This window comes from Dipodomys spectabilis, unplaced genomic scaffold (genome assembly GCF_019054845.1).
Source record: "Dipodomys spectabilis isolate Male_0828 unplaced genomic scaffold, ASM1905484v1 ptg000157l, whole genome shotgun sequence".
NCBI classification, from domain to species: Eukaryota; Metazoa; Chordata; class Mammalia; order Rodentia; family Heteromyidae; genus Dipodomys; species Dipodomys spectabilis.
Genome location: NW_024870834.1, coordinates 11,352,121 through 11,369,389, shown reverse-complemented (window position 1 = coordinate 11,369,389; position 17,269 = coordinate 11,352,121).

Sequence of the window (17,269 nt, the reverse complement as noted above, 5' to 3'; positions counted from 1 at the left end):
AGGACAAAGGGTGAACCAATTCAACAATGATACTCACTAACACTATGTTGGAAATAAACTTCTCAAGTGGGGGGCAGGGAGAAGAGGAAGGGGAGGGGAGAGACCTTACCTATATAACTAAAACCTCTTTGTATATCACCTTTACAATAAAACTTTTAAAGAAAGAAAACTTTCAGGACAATCTTCATAGACTTTATACTACAATGAATGAATTTATAAAACAGAAAAATTTTCAGTTAGAGGGTTTGTTAAGAGAAACACGTAGCTATGACTAAACAATATATCATTATTCAAGAATGATATTGTATTATAGAAAGAGAAAATAGTCAATAAAATATGAGAGAAACTATGAAACCTTGGAAATTAAAACCTGTTTATTTATGTGCGCATAAAGTATTTTTCATATTGGTGCAAGTTATACAGTAAGATTGATAGGATATTTCAGCAGGAGAAGAACAAAAGACAAACATTTGACATCATAATCGCTAGCTTATTAGAAAATATAAGAATGATTTTGATTGATCACATGTTGCCCTTAAGGAGAAACTATGTAGCTGGATTTATTGTCTGTCTCATTAGGGACACAGGAAGACCTGAGCTAACAAGAAAAGACCTCTCTGACCTTAACTAGTCTTCTATCTAAAAAGAGATCTAGAGAGAAGATAATAGAGGATACAAACTAAATACAAACTGACAGTAAATAACCATGAAGAAGAGGACAAAGCCACATGAAATAGGGAACCGGGCTCCTTGAAGAAAGAGCAATAGGACCAGAAGGAAAAACAGAAGATAGGAGAAGGAGAAGGATTAAAAAAATCCTCTTGGGTGAGATTTAAGGTTCTTGTGGCACTTCAAATTATGTTAGCTTTACTTGCACACAGGATTGAATTTAGCTGCCAGAAAAATGAATCCACTATTTCTTTCCTTTTTTTTTTCAAAATAGCATTAAATTTACTTCAACAGGCTGTCTGAGCTACTCCGTTTTGTTATGAGCTGATGAAAATCCATCATCAGCCAATGACAGAGCCTGCCTTTCCCTCTCTCCAATTTAAGGCCTGAGTACAAGCAGCTGCCTTATTCCTGTCAGAAGTCAGGCATGTCAATGGCACGTCTTCCTCTCCTAAGATTGAAAGTTGGCCCCTTTCCCTACATCTCAGAATCACCATCAGGAAACCTGCTCTCTTATCACCTTTCTGAGTGAAGAGTCATCCATTCCATCAGAGACATGCAGTAATATACCCCGGAGCCAGACATACTGGAGCTCTGATCTCATTGTCCCCACAGGCTAATCAGAGTTAGACTTGACCTGAATTGGCTGAAAGGCCATGGGAAGAGCAGATTTTTACCTATGACTCATTACCTGAACTGTGCTTTTCCTCCTATGTAATCAGACGTCAGCAGGATTTTCTGAATATGCTACATCCTTCTGCCTGCCACCTGTATCCATTCTGTAAGGAAAGTGTAGTCTCTAGACTCTGGAGCAAAATGAAATGATTTGCCCATCTGCCATAGAAATATGGGATAATGTATTCAGTCAAGGATTGAACCCTAACCTTGGCTTCACGATATAAGTCCATGAAGGGAGGAGAAGAGGATCCAGAAAAAATTTAGAAAGATACCCCAGGTAATTCTGACACAAGTCCATTATAACTATTGCTGTCCAATCCAGAAAAGTATAGACTGTTATGCCTGCAGGTGGTATCTGGTAGCACGATTTCTGTGGGTGGTGTCACATCTTTGGTGTATCCAATTCTGTCCTAAGTAACAGCCAGTTGGAATAACGAATCATTTTACTTGGGTGGATCATTGCCAGGAGAATACCTTAAGAATGACAAGGATTTCCAAGTCTCAGCCAGAATAGGTAACATACTGAAGATATTCATTCTTACATCCAAAGATTATTTGTGAATTGTGTCCTATGTGCTTACAACCAGTTTTAACTTTAATTTTTAATTCTTGAAATGTTTTTGACCATTTGCTATTTGAAGAAGGTTTCCACTAGTATTAAAAACCTAGAAGGAAACTAGTGGACCTAGTCACTCATTTCCACAGAACAGAACATTGGGAGGAAGAACACAGTTATTTCATCATGTGAAAACCTCACCAGCTCACCTTAATCAAGAAGTCAAAGGTGAATTATCTAGCTTTCCAAATCCAGAAAATTATACCCCTTGCTTATTTTTGTCAATCTGGAAAAGTTACTCTCTTAGAACTCTATTTTCTCATCTTTATACAGAGTTATCTGAATACTTTTTGGTTCTACTTTTACATAATTTGTATTGAATATAATGAGTTCATTTGCATTATCTGAATCCGTACTAAAAATTGTTGGTATTCACTCATTTATAAATAGTATATGGCTGGTCAGTAGGTGCTAGTTTTTATTGTAGTGATAATACTTTATATATATAATGGCTTGGTGAAGAAACAATGGAGTTTAAAGAAACATGAGCTGATATTAAATCTTTGATAATATTAGCTTCTCAGTATCAAAGATATTAGGAATTGTCCCAAATCCTTCATAGAGAGTGAAGAATGACATAGATCAGTTGCTTATTCACACTTTGTTTTCCATATTTTAAAAACAGCAAATAACAAAACACATGTTCTCAAGAGAATAATTTTAGATATTTGAATAGATGGTACTTGAGCTTTGTAAGTGCTATCTTTGGCTCAGCTACCTAAAGAATATTCTCTAGGAGGTAATACTTGAATAAATGCTGAGCAATAAGAAGGTGATAACCCATGCAAATGAAGGTTTTTGGTGCCTACAACTCACAAAGTTTATCATTGGAATAGCGACCTTTGACTTTTGAGTAAAGTCAGCTGGTGAGGTTTTCATATGATGAAATAACTATGTTCCTTCTCCCAATGTTCTATCCTGGGGGAATGAGTGACTAGGTCCACTAGATTTCTTCTAGGTTTGTAATACTAGTGGAAACCTTCTTCAAATTGCAAATGCACAGAAACTTTTCAAGAACTAAAAACTAAAATTAAAATTGGTTGTAAACACATAGGACACAATTCACAAATAGTATTTGGACGTAAGAATGAATATCTTTATTGTGCTATCTGCTCTGTGTGAGACATGGAAATCCTTGTCATTCTTAAGGTTTTCTCCTTGCATCTCATCCACACAAGTAAAAGGATATGTTCTTCCAACTGGGTGCTTATTTAAGACAGAATTGGATAAACCAAAAATGTGGCACCAGCCATAGAAATCGTGCTACCAGATACCACCTGTGGGCATAGCAGAAATCAGGTCAGAGGGACACTAAATGTATAACTGAGTCACCTTATATAAGCCAATATCTAACCACAGATGTTCCTTATCTGAACTTTTCTCACTCCAATTAGTTCAGATAGTCCTAAAACATTTTTAATAGCTCTTTTATTCCCCATTAGCTACTAAATTCAGTAATTTTAAAGGTACTGTGCTAGATTGATGTCTGAGACTGAGTGCCTCACAACACCCAGAGGAATTGTTAAAGCAGATACCTGGATGGCAAGCCAGACAGTCTGATTCAATGGTCCCAGGACAGGACCCCAAAATTATATTAATGGCAAGTTTCCAAATGATGTTGATGCGGCTACTACAAGGACTACTTTTGGGCAGCTATTATCCTAGATCAGTACCTTTTCTCTTAAGTCCATTTGTTTAGAAACAAAAAAATCCATTCCCATTCCAACTGTATTCTTTCATGAATTTTAATCTTCAGTATGAATATGTGGTGTGTGTGTGTGTGTGTGTGTGTGTGTGATATTAAAGAGTGGTAAAAACTGAATAGTTTAACCTTAAAATCAGACAACTATTGGAGCAAATCCAATGTCTGGACTCATTGGAGGATTAGTTGGGGACTTTGTTGCACCTGCTTTGCTTTTTGAATCTTTCCAATACTCACTACTACTGTGCTCTTCATTTCTCAAAAGTATTACATTCAAAAATGCATCCTTACAAACTGAATGCATAGAGAATGTGGACCTCAGTCTCTTAACTAGAAAATAAAAATGTGATCACCATTTGAGTTTGTGATGACAGTGTGCGTGTGTTCGATGATTTATTGATTGCTTAAACCAACCCTGAATTGTTACAGCCCTGAAAGTCAGCAATTCCTCCGGATCAAATGCTCCATAAAGTCACCTTCACAAATAATCCCAGTTTGTGTCAAAATGGACTGATTCAGAATTCTAAATAGTGGCATTGTTTTCACTTGTATTCAATTTTTCAACAAAAATAAATAAATCCCGAATGTTTCCACTGCTGAATTCCAAGATTTGACTTATTTCCAATAAGCCATTTAAAAATATGGAAAAACTGTTGAATAGGATATTTAACAAATAGGTTTTTTTTCATTCAAAGCTATTTCAATATTGAAAACAATTCTTGGTGCATTTTTACATTTGTAATTGCCTCCCCTTTAGATAGATAAGTAGGTAGATAGGTTGGAAGATAGGTCCACTTTTTAATTGTATTCCTACTTATACTTAGCCTTTCAAAGATACTGAAAACTCTAGTAACTTTCTGTTAAAATTCTATTTTATAGGTTAGCTCAAGTGAACTCTGTGTGATCAAGAACTTCCCTGAAGAAGCACTCACCTCTGCTGCTCCTGCCTTCCCTCATCCCTCCCTCCACCCCCGGAAGTATGTGTCACCTCTGTCACTACTTGGCTCAGGAGACTGTGGTAATTAACTCATAAAGGATGCCCATGTGGCATCGCTGCTCTGCTTCCAGACAGTCCTATTTGTTCATTATGCCGGTCTGAGCAGGGTTAAAAAAGACCACCAATTATGCATCAAAACCAAACCTACTTGTTTGGGGCACTGTGTTTCTTCGTATTCCCTCCTGTGATTTTCCGTAACTGGGGTTCCATGTGTACACACTGAATGATTTGAACAGTCAGGGGGCTGGTCATTGTACGCATCTCATCAGGCAATGTAGGGGGCAAATAAGACAGCAGTAAGAGCACAAGAAGCATAGAATCACAGATTATATGGGGAGCTTCAGGAAAATTGAAGATGGTTTTCTCCTATGCCACTAAAGGTACACCACCCTTTGGACTGTCTTTGGGCACCTGGCTCAGAGTTGGGTGAGAATAACACAGCACAGGGAAGCAAGCACCTCAGTGAATATCTAGTATTTGAGAATGATACCTACATTTCACTCCCAAGTGAACATATTTGAAGCACAGTTCTCTTCTTTAGAAAGGCATTTGCCATGAACTTGACGGTTTTTAAGAAGAAAAGCTCAGATAATTTATTTGTCTTTTTACCATCTGTTCTGATGCACCTTCATGTATTTCAGCGAAGTATTTATACCTCATCTTGTGCATACTGTCTCATATTAATTTTTCTGAAGACTCCTCAGATGGTCAATTGAAACTTGAAAGTGGACTTTGGGGGAAAATTAGGTAACTCTACTCTAAATCCTAAGAATTATGGTAAATATTGTAAAATTGAGAAAGTGCAATGCTCTCAAAAATTGCATTCAATAAAATTCTGAGGGAAGGAAAATACTGTATCTTCCCCTCAAAAAGTGTTCTTTTATTGTGATCTTTAAAACATTGCTAGAGTGATATCCTGTAATCTAAGATTCATAGGGCAAAAGAAGCATGAATACTATTGTTAGACATTGATTGCAGCAGAAAGAAAATTGAATGTGTTGTATTCAAGTATTCATTAAGGCTAATTTTTGAAAACTATCATATTTGACAAAATTTTTATCAGTTGAAGTTGACTAGAATATATAACAATTATCGCTATAAACCACCTGATTTAACAATTTTTTACCTATGATAATCCACATCAAAAAACGCAACAGTAGAGGTAGTATATACTAGAATTGAATCTGAGTTGGGCCAGAAATCATCCAATATTTCATTTCCAAATTGGTTATAGTAATATTACTTTAAGTTCATTTACTTATGTTGAAATTTTAATTTAATACATTATTTGGAATGTTGGAGCTAGGTATATTAATGCAAATCTACCAATGTTACTATTTTATCACCTAAAAAATACATATTCTGATAAACTTTACATTTAGATATCCCTTACATGTATCATATTGTTTTGCTCACAATTGTCTCCACCTTAAAAATTTGCCTGACATAACAGTAAGTAATACTGGTAATCTCTGGTGACTTAGTGGTAAATGGAGTAGCAAGATTTACTCTTCCAAGATAACTGAAGAATTCAAAATTGACCTAATTGTTAAACTACATAAACCTTAGTGCCCTAAATTTGTTTAACATCTTGATGACTTTGAAAGTATAATATTGAATCTAATTGCTTCACCAAATAAAATCATCTGTACGTTTTTGTCTCAGTGATTATATTTTCCAAGAAATTAAATAGATGCAGAAATTTATATGTGGATGGCTTTTCAACTATGACTTAAAACTTCTCTCCCTGACTCTCTGTGTTCATTTTCCCAGCTCAATTCTTCTCTTCAGTGTAATCTTAGGTAAGACACTATTTAAATACATTACCTGAAATACTAAAATGGAAATCTAGACTAGATCAGGAACTAGACAGTCAAAACTGTTGTTACAAGGAAAATGGGCCCAGACCACCAAGTGCCCACACTGCTCATGAAGTGTAAATGTATGCGGTTTCTCAAACTCATAGCTAAAAGATTATACATGAATGAAAACTTTCATTCTGTAACTGCTAGGTATTTGGGGAAGCAATTGTTATGCGTGTGTATTAGTTATAGATTCATAACACATTTTAACTTGAAATGAATGTGGTTTTCTTCTTGAGCCCCTCAGCATCATCACAGAGGTGACAAGGTTGGGCTCTATCAGACCGCCTAATTCACCTCTGAGTAACTTGCCTGGTTTCATCTGGTTTCCTTTCTCACAGGCTCTGGCTTTCCATCTCCTCTACCGAAAAAATGGGCTGTCTCCTATTCTCACTCACTTTTCCAGGATATCAAACTAGAGAGGAGAGGCATCCATCCATGCATGCATGCATACATGCACATACTTACATATGCATACATAACTATGGCATTCAACTCCGTGTGAGTGAGCAGTATTTAGAGAAAAGAAAATCCTGTGGGCTGGGGGTAATGATTATAGGTATGTCCATAATACTGCATATGAGTATCTTTGTTTTGTCACAATAAACACCCCTCCTTAAGGCATAGTAACTATAATATACATTTTATATACATATACATATACATATTATAGGTATGAACACTTCCATTACCATGTCAATCCACATGAAATTCAAACACAAGCCACCATGTCTGTTTAATGTTACTTGGGGATTGTTTTCAGCAATTACACAAAATATATTAATTATCTTACCAAATCATGTATAGTGAAGGCTCTTCTCAAAATCCCTTAGCACTTTTCTTTTCTCCCGCCAGTGCTAATTTGTATACTGGCGTTTGTTTATTTCATATTCTTTAAAAGAAGGATTAAATTAGGAAACATGAAAATCACTGCCTTGGTTCATTTTAACGTTTCATAACATCACTGTAAATTATAGAAATGAACATCTGTCATTTTATTTCCTTAATCAAAAGGTTGGTCTGTACTGTAAAGCCCTTCAGTCTAAAATCCAACAGTATAAAGTTTATGCATGTGCGAGATAGGTATACACTTATTTCCAAAAGTCACTTCAATTGCTTTTCTGTTCTGACTATAATGTTGGTAATAAAGAGAATTGGACAATTATTTGCCTCACCCTGATGAGGCAAATACATCCCTGACAAGTATTACCTTTGGGACCCCAGAAGTTGGCCAAATGAGTCATGTTTGGTATTTTATTTGGACTAGAATAACACCAATGCCTTTTTTCATTTGGGCCATTAGTGTGACTCCAAGATGAAATTGTTCAAATGCATCACCATTCTTTGTTGTGCCAATTGACTTAGAAACTGCCAGGCATGAATTAGGCAACAGTTTCACAAGATAGTACATCATGTTTGAAGATTAGAAGTGTTTCTGTGACCTGTGATCACTGAAACTATCTCTAGCCATGAAGGATCTAGTCAATAGGAACAATTCCTATTTTATTCATGTGGTGTAGTTAAATGCATTATCTCAGCAAACTGAGGCCATTAGGAACTATGAGAAGCTAGAGAACACAAGTTCTAGAGAACAGAAGATGAACTGTCACTTCTAGATACATTTAAGCTTCAATTATTACATTCCTGATGATGCCTGTCTTCTTGTTTTTCTTCTATGAATATTAGACACTATAGTTAGCTCATGTCTATGGAACAGGAAGGTTGAAATGTGATCCCTCTCACTTTTACCCCTCTTTACTCTGTCCTTTCCTTTATATCATTCCAAGGGGAAGCGGGAAACTTCAGTAACACCGTGTTTCAATTATTTTTATTTTAGACCACATGGGCAGAGACTGTTCACCTCTGTTCAACAGGATGTTACTGTGTCTCCTTAGTAGGGGTCCACTGCTCTTCAAAGAAAAAGAATTGTATTCTTTTGAGTCTTAAAAAAAGTGTCAGCCACACACATGCACTTCACAGGGGTTCTTGTCTGGAGGAGAACCATCGAATGAAGCTTGCTGTCTGGTTATATTCTTCATGTAAAAGAGCAAAATATATTGCTTAATGTGAGATGTAACAGCTCATACTTATAATGTGATAAAAATCTGTGAGTTCTTTAGCCCCATATCCAAACCTCATGAGCTTAGAATTAATTTGAAATTCAGAATTATTCAGAGAACATGGATTGCATGTTATTTAATATCCCAAAGAAATGATAGCAGAGGAATTATAAAAGACCAATACTTGTACAATATAGCAGATGACTATTCATGTGAATGAGAATCTCATACCAACTCAAAGCAAGATTTCTGTAAAATTAGTTAATGGTAGGTCAGATTCTGCCCACATATAACACATAAAAGCTTCTGAGTATTTAGACATTTTGGGGTTCTAAAACTGCAAGTAAATGAATTCATATTCATATATTTAAGGTATAATATAGGTATTCAGTAACTGTGGAAATGATTGATTGATTCAAAGAGCTCTCACAGACAGGGGAGAAAACAAGGAGGATAAAACATTTGTTGACTTAATAAGATATCTATAGTTTCAAGGAGACTTTGTGAGGGAAATTTCCCCAAATGTAGTATTTACTTTGCTATCCCAATTAGTAGTACTTAGACCATTGGGAACAGGACTTCCTTCTTTTTAGGTTATGGACTCAATTAACTCCTATATCTGATTATTTTTCTTTAGTATTATTTTTGTAACAATTAAATAAAAGGCTATATCTTCACCCAACCAAACAGGATTTGTAGGGAGATGTATTCTTAAGTGCAGTCCCTTCTGCAAATGCTATTTCTTTTGAAGAGAATTTTCCCAGTGTTTAGTTGAAAGAACATATGCTTGATTTACAAAGTCTGAAATTTTGTCACATCTTCTGAAGTTCTTTTAGGTGAACTGCATAATTAAAGGGCTCTGAGTTACTTATTTATTTTGTATTGTAACATATTCAGTTTATGGAGTAAGGGGTTTCCTTATGCATACAGTGTATTTTGAACATATTCACCAACTTTATTAAAGATTGTTATATTTTGGAAGTTTATTCTATTGTGACAGAAGCCAGAAAAATAAAGAATATTATTAGAATATAACCATATGATGGAACAACTTTTACACTATCTTAACCTTGAGGGATTACTTTAAGCTATGAGATTACCAAAGAAAAAGAGCATCATTCTCTACTCTACTTATCCATTAGGTGAATTATCTCAGGACTATCTCATCTCTTGGTTTTCTCACAACATTTTTTTAACAACACATCTGGTATCAGGACAGTTATTCATATAGATAACTCCCATTATCAAAAGAATGCTAATTTGGATAAAAATAATCTAACAGTCTTGCTAAATACAAATGCTCCTAAATTTGTTTTAAAATGCATGTCTTACTTCAACATTAGTGTTATATAACATATTGAACACTTGTGGCTTATATGATTATATTAAACTCTATTTCTAAATTATAACAAAAGAATAGATTGGGTAATTTTAATATGTTCTGTCAGTTTATGTCTCCCTTCCCTCACTCTCGAAAGCAAATAATCTTGTCTTTATCCCTGAGATGTTTCTACTTGTAACATTTACCAAAGTTATGAACCAAAACATTGATTTCCCTATTGAAAACAAGGCCTTTAGAACTCTAAGTCTGTGAATAAGTTCAGTGTGACAGAAAAGAACACTCCAAAAATGTTTGCATTTTAGGGCCACATGTAAAAGCTTCTACTCTCCTACCAGCTAGCATGTCTCAGCATCTTCAGGGTCGGCCAAAATTAACACAATTGCAAAAGCTACGTGCCCATCTCTGAGTCTGTTTATTAAGGAGGAGAGTAGAAGGGAAAGAAGTGTTGGAAGATGTTAAGAAAGAGTTATTCTGAGCTGACAGCACAGAGAATTTTTTTCCCATTCGAATGAAAACAAAGATTAGCCAAACAGACTGATGGTTCTGCTTTTATATATAAGCCTTACATATATGTTTATTAGAATGATAAACGAATAAGACATTCAATGGCAGCTGAAAGGCCAGTAGCATAGGGATTTCCTTCTTCTCAAGAAGAAAAATTATTTTTGCTCCCCGAATGCCAGTAGATGGCTTCAATCACTGAATCCATATTTCATCATTAAAACTGCAAAATGAACCCATTGGCTAAACTTCTTGGCTCCCAGAAATACATCCATTTACTTCTAAGCAGATTAATCCCCTTACCTGAAGTGGGAGACAGATAGATTAGCTGTAAGGAATTTACCATCACAACCAACAGAATGAAGCCTTGTCCAAAAGAAGGGAGTTTCCCCAACATGGACCTAACATGGAAGTAGTCCAGACCTCAACACTCCACACTTGACTGTAGGAGAATTTGCAGACAAGTCCTGGCTAGTACTACCTACCATCCCATTAGCTTCTGTGGTAAAAGAGCAACACTATCCTAATTCTTCACAGATCCCAGAATGTTTTCATGAATACCAGAGCCAATAATGCACCCAAGGCAATGATCTAACCTAGCAAAAGAGCAACTCTTTCTTCCAAGAGAGGGATGCTTTCTCTTTTTACAAAAGTGACTAAATAATAATAATAATAATAATAACCAAACATTCCAAACTTCCCAATAATCACACACTTTTACACATGGATGGTGTGATAAGTTGGTGATACACTGACAATGTTCTACTGCTCAAAATCAGGATAATTTGTAAAATATCTATGAGGTCACCAAAGCTGAGCTGGTAGCTCTGTGGTAGAGCACTTGCCTAGTGTACACAAGGCCCTGAGTATAATGCACACACACACACACACACACACACACACACACATGAGAGAGCAGAGAGAGAGTTCACAATCAGAAAAGAACATAAAGGGCTAAACAAGACAATTCTAGACAGAAAAGGATCCTAAACAGACATCTTTCAGTTTAAATCATCATTTAAAAAGAAGAAACTCATGTCATTTTTTTGTTGTTGTTTCTTTGGTATGCTCTTCCCCCGACGGTATATCCCCTGATGTCACTGCATTTGATTTTGGTGTTGTGTATACATTTATTTGAACTAAGGAATGGAAGGGAAACAGCAGAAGGTGAGAAAAAGTACACGGGGGGGGGGGGGTCGGGGGGAGGTGGGGGGCGGGGAGCCAATGCCACAGTGATACTCACAAGACAATATGTTGGAAACGATCTGTCCAACTTGGGGATGGGGGTGGGGAGGAAGTGGGAGAAAAAGAGGGAAGAGGAACAAGTTCGACAAGAAATATACTTATTACCTTACTTATGTAACTGTCACCCCTCTGTACATCACCTTGACAATAAAAAAGGAGGAAACTAAGTCTGTAAACATTTACAGACTAAACTGTATCCAGAGACTGTCTTCTGCTTTACTGCTGATGCTTTGGTATGATATCCATTGGTTCTTTCTAACCTTTCCACCTTATTCCAGAGTGTGGGAATGGGAGTTCCAGTACCATTGTCATGAATAAATCAAGTAATCAGAGCACCAGGGAGAAGAAAACAATATTCACAGTCAGGGAAAATGCAAAGGTAGCTCCCTCCAGGCTGTAAATAAATGAGAGAAACTAGAATAGGATGATTTTTCCCCTCAGACACAGCAGGGAAGTTATCTAAGAGGAAGTCAAAGGTATGCAAATGTGATTGGGTGCTGAATGCAAAGGACTTTGAAAGAGTCTGAGCAGGAGGACCTACTGGTGGCTGGGGTCTTAATGAACTCCTGGTGGATTTCACCCAGGTAAAAGGAAGGTAGAATATTCTTGCTGATCTGACACTTTCCGGGCCTATTAAGTATCAGCCATGTTCCCTAAGCAGAAAGCAGAGACAAAAAAATTACCTCCATTGGAAGATACATTGCTCTTTCCTTTTGCAGATTCTCCTTGCAAGTCCATTACCCTTAGTTCCAATTTATTACCAGTAACAGTCTACAGTAGAACACAGGGCTAGTTTCCCATGTCATCTTTCCTAAGAGAAGAACAGGCTCTAAATGAGTGCTTTCATGGTTAATAAGGGGTTCTGCGGCTCATTAACTGGAATGTGACTGGAATGCATTTAAACTAGATGGGACTTTACATACTGTCACTACTTCTTCCTGAGCAAAGTGATTTGGTTGTTCCTCTCCTCCTAATCTGGGAATATTTGCCATGGCTAGAAGTCTCTCGCAGAATCCAAATCGGAAAGGTGGATACAAATGATCCTTAGCAGTAGTGATAGAGTTCTGGTAGGCTATTATAATACATCCTACCATGCCCAGGATGGCTCCTCACAACGAAGAACTGCCCCTTAATTGTCAGGACTGCCTAGGTGAGTCTAAAGTAGACTCACTGCTCACTGTGTTTAAATCAGACAAGATGCCAAGATGCTTCAATCTTGAACTCAGGACCTGGATACACTCTCATAGCCTTTTTTCCCCTCTCTCTCTCAAGACTAGTATACTACCACTTGAACCCCCAACTCTAACTTCTGGCTTTTTGGTGGTTAGTTGGAGATAAGAGTTACTCAGATTTGTCATCCTGGGCTAGTATGATCCTTAGATCTTTGCTTCCTGAGTAGCTAGAATTAACAGGCATTAGCCATTGGAGCTCTTCTTCTAGTGCTCCTTTATACAGTAATTTGAATCTTATGTTCTTTGTCAGTTATTAATATTGGTTCCAATTTTCCATTTATATTTCTTTTTTTCTACAAATAATAAAGTTCATTCTCTTAATTAGTTAAAGCATTTCTGAGAAAAAGAAGATTCATTTGCCTTAAAAATGATGCAAGGGCTGTTAGGTGACTGAGTTATACACTAGATCCAGGCTGATCTTTCATGACCATTGAATGAAAAGGAACACAGAACTGATTATGGGATAATTTACAGGCTTGGATCAAGAAATGTATTTCAAAAAATAGGCTGATCTTTTCTCAAAAAAAGTCCCTCTCTCCAAACAATAATTACTGACTCACTTAATTCTCTAAGTTTTTCCCACCGAAACTCTCATAAGGCATCGGCTCACTCCCTATCTCTTCTTCTCTGGCTTTCTATGCAGAGAAGATAAATATACAACCAGTTTCCGACCTCAGAAATTACCCTTTCTCCTTGGCCTGCCTGGACCCAAGCCCTGTCTGTATCATCACTTGTTCAAAGACGATTCTGTCTTCACAAAATGATGCTATTAGAATGTTCTGAAGATTTTAGTTGCTGATCAAAATTTCCTGGGTTTGGGTGACCTTGTACTACCTATTACATGAAAATCATATATACCTAAAAAGTTTCCCCTCTTCAAAAGTCAGGAAAATCACAGTAGAGCACATTTGAGTACACGCATCTCTTTCTTAGCCTCAATGATCCAGGGCTCTCCCAGATATGGACTTGTTGAATTAAAGGGAGTGATTTTTCTTTTATTTTCTGAGTCTATTATCCCTTAGTATTCTCTATCCTTCTCACATAAAAGATGGTAAGTGATCTATATTTTAACCTAATTTCATCTTTTATACAAACATTGATCATCCACCTAAGAATCTACTGATTACATTTTTTTCAGTTGTCTCTAATTAGTGTGCAACAAGAGTTTTCTTTGTGTTTTAAAGAGTAGCATTCATGGGTACTGAATTTCCTAGTGATTTTTATTTTTTAAAAGCTCTGTATAATTGAATTAATATGTGCCTGACCCAGTGTCTGCCTATTAGCCCAAATTCCATGACATACATAAGCACTATTATTGGGTAACTCAAATCAACTAACTTACAGGTCTTATGAACCCAGGAAAGACAAATATTTTCTAATGATTTTCTATTATCATCCAAACATAGAGTTAAAGTGGATGTCTGTATTGATGTGTTATTTCTAAAGTGGGATTAAATGCTGCAGAGTATAATCTTTTTTTAAAAAAGTCTTGTTCTTTTTAAAGTTAGCTAACTATCAAATTCATTTCAGAACTAGAACTCTAATTAACTGTTTAGTTCTGTACTTGGTCAGAAGACTCAACTGCACTACAGATGCATTTTAATAAATTGTATCCAGTCATTTCGCTCACACTGAAATCATAATTAATCTATACTCATGCCAGCTACTCTTTTTATGGCAAATACCCTGCATAGTAGTCTTTTTACACTCTCTATATATTCTTTTCTTGTGGACCATTGCAATTCTAACTCCTACTCATAGCAACATCCCAATTATCTTCTAGAAGAATTACTCTAAATGTCCTATTAGCTGATGTATCCTCAGAGAACAAGATTGATATATGTTAAAATATAAATCTTTAATGTAGAATACAATTTTCAACAAATATTTGGAGCACAGTTAAATAGTTCATGAAATGAATTACCCTAGAAAAATAAATAATGATAATTCTACTGAGCTTCTTATTTCCAGTATGTAATATTGCTTATTTACATAGTTAAAACATTAAATGATAATAGTGCATTATTATCTTTTTTAAAGTTCTAATGTTAATGGTACATGGTCAATATTCAAGTTCTAACTCCAGAATGTCATTCCTCTAATTGTAATTTCCTAGCTCCTCTATTCCTTACATCCAATGGGTAGTGGACCTATTAGGCACAGGAAGCCAGGGGCTATGGTGTGCTTCTGTTCAAGTGTGAATTCTACTTCTAAAGAGATTTTTATTAGACAAAATATGTATGGGTAACTTCTTTACCAAAAACTATGTACCTAGGATTCCTATATATACTAAGGGAGGTAATGTAGCTAAAGGTCAGAAAAACAAAGGGCACAAAATAAATTCTAAAAGTCTTAACTAGTGAAATATTCTAAACAATTTTACCACAGATTTATAACCAATTACTAGGTAGTTCCCACATTTAGGCAGTAAATCCCATGAGGAAGCATTGTCTCAGATCTCTTCCCTTTCACTCTGCTTTATATTAAATATTTCTTCCTTCATCCAAATTCTTACTGAGCTCATCTACATTGGCTACTTTTTAGTGCGGAGAATACAAAGAAATGATGGCAAAATCAAGAAGTTCACAGTAAATGCAGGGGATAATACAATTTAGAAGCAGTTCATATGTATATATATATATATAGAGAGAGAGAGAGAGAGAGAGAGATACACACACACACACACACACACACACAAATACAGACACATAGGGGATTGTTTGCCTACTGTTTGTAGGGATTGATTGGTTCCGTGTACTTGGTCAGAATAACATTGCAGTGGGAGAATATGAGATAGAGTTTCTTTCTCTCATGGGAGACAGGAAGCAAACACTGACAGGAAGGATTCATGGACAAGACACAACCCCAAAACACAGCTCTCAGTTTTTGGTTTCCTACTTTCCTGAGCTTCACAAAGGAGCACCTCCAAATTGTGAACAAGTCTCCACAGCACATGATCTTAGGGGAGCAACAATGATACACATCTAAATTCTGACATAGCTGAACCTAAGTTCCTTTAATACCCAATTGCTACGTTGGTTTTCAGGAAAATCCTCTAGAATCCACTTCAGGGTGTCTGAAATGGGGTTTGCAAGAATAAACATTCCAAGAAGCCAACTCTGTGGGTCATTGCCTTGGGGTGGCATAAGCTGAACACCCTCTGTACTGAGCATAACTCCTGAGAAAAGAAACAGACTATGATTACCCTCTACCCTATCAAAACGGCCCTAATTTTTTTTTCCTTTTCATCATCTAAGCAGCAGCAGCTTCTCCTCGGTCTCATTGTATAATTTTCCCCATACCACTGAGTAAGGAAGCCAACTGAGTTTACAGCTACTAACCTCGTAGATATAGCTACAAAATAGAGGGTAGGATTTTTTTGTGTGTGTTTTGTTTTGTTTTGTTCCTTTTGTTTTTTCTTCTTGAAAACAAAACTAGTGCCTTAGTATTGGCTTGTGTGTACAGTAGTTAGGGAGCCCTTGCTGAGCACCAATTGGAATAACAATTCCATTTTTTGTATAGTTGATTTAACTTCCTGTATTTTTCCTCCATGCCTTTTATCTTTGGGTTTGGTTTGTTTGTTTGTTTTTGCATTTTCAAGCTACTCCTCTAATTCTCTCCTTTGTGTTAAAACACAATTTATATATGCTTAAATATTTACATATTTAGATTCACAACTGTGTGTTTGGAAAATAGCAATGATAATTGCATACATTTAGGTAAGAGTAATTATGCAAAAAGCATATTTATAAGTATTTTGTACAACACATTAATTTAGTTAATCTTCACAATAAACACATATTGATGGGTAGTATAATTATCTACTTTAAACATATAGATAAGCTGAGGCCCAGAAAGAGTTAGAAACTTACCCAAATCACTCAGCAATTAATTTGGTTCATGTATAGTGGATATATACATATATATATAAATATTAGTACAAAAATCTGTCCTTAAACATTTTCTATCATTAGTAAGTATAATCATTACATAGTTGGCTTTATTTAAAGATATTATTTCTCTTTATATTCATAATTTAGAACTATCATATTTAGTGGCTACCTGAATATTTAAAAGAACTCAAATCTCAGTACATAATGAATCCATTGTCATAAATTTACCTTCCTTCCTTTTTTCCTTCCTTCCTTCCTTTCTTTTTCTCAGTTTTGTGCATTATCTAATCAAATTTATGACACAATTGGGGTTTAAGTAATCAACTACATCTTAATTTAGTTAATTATTCAATGTTTGAGTTTTTAAAGGGGCACCTGGACAGACCTTGGAATCAGATATCCACATTAAATTACTAAGTTAGATCAGTTACTAGAAAGGTCTATCCTTTCATAATTATTTCACCATTGAGCA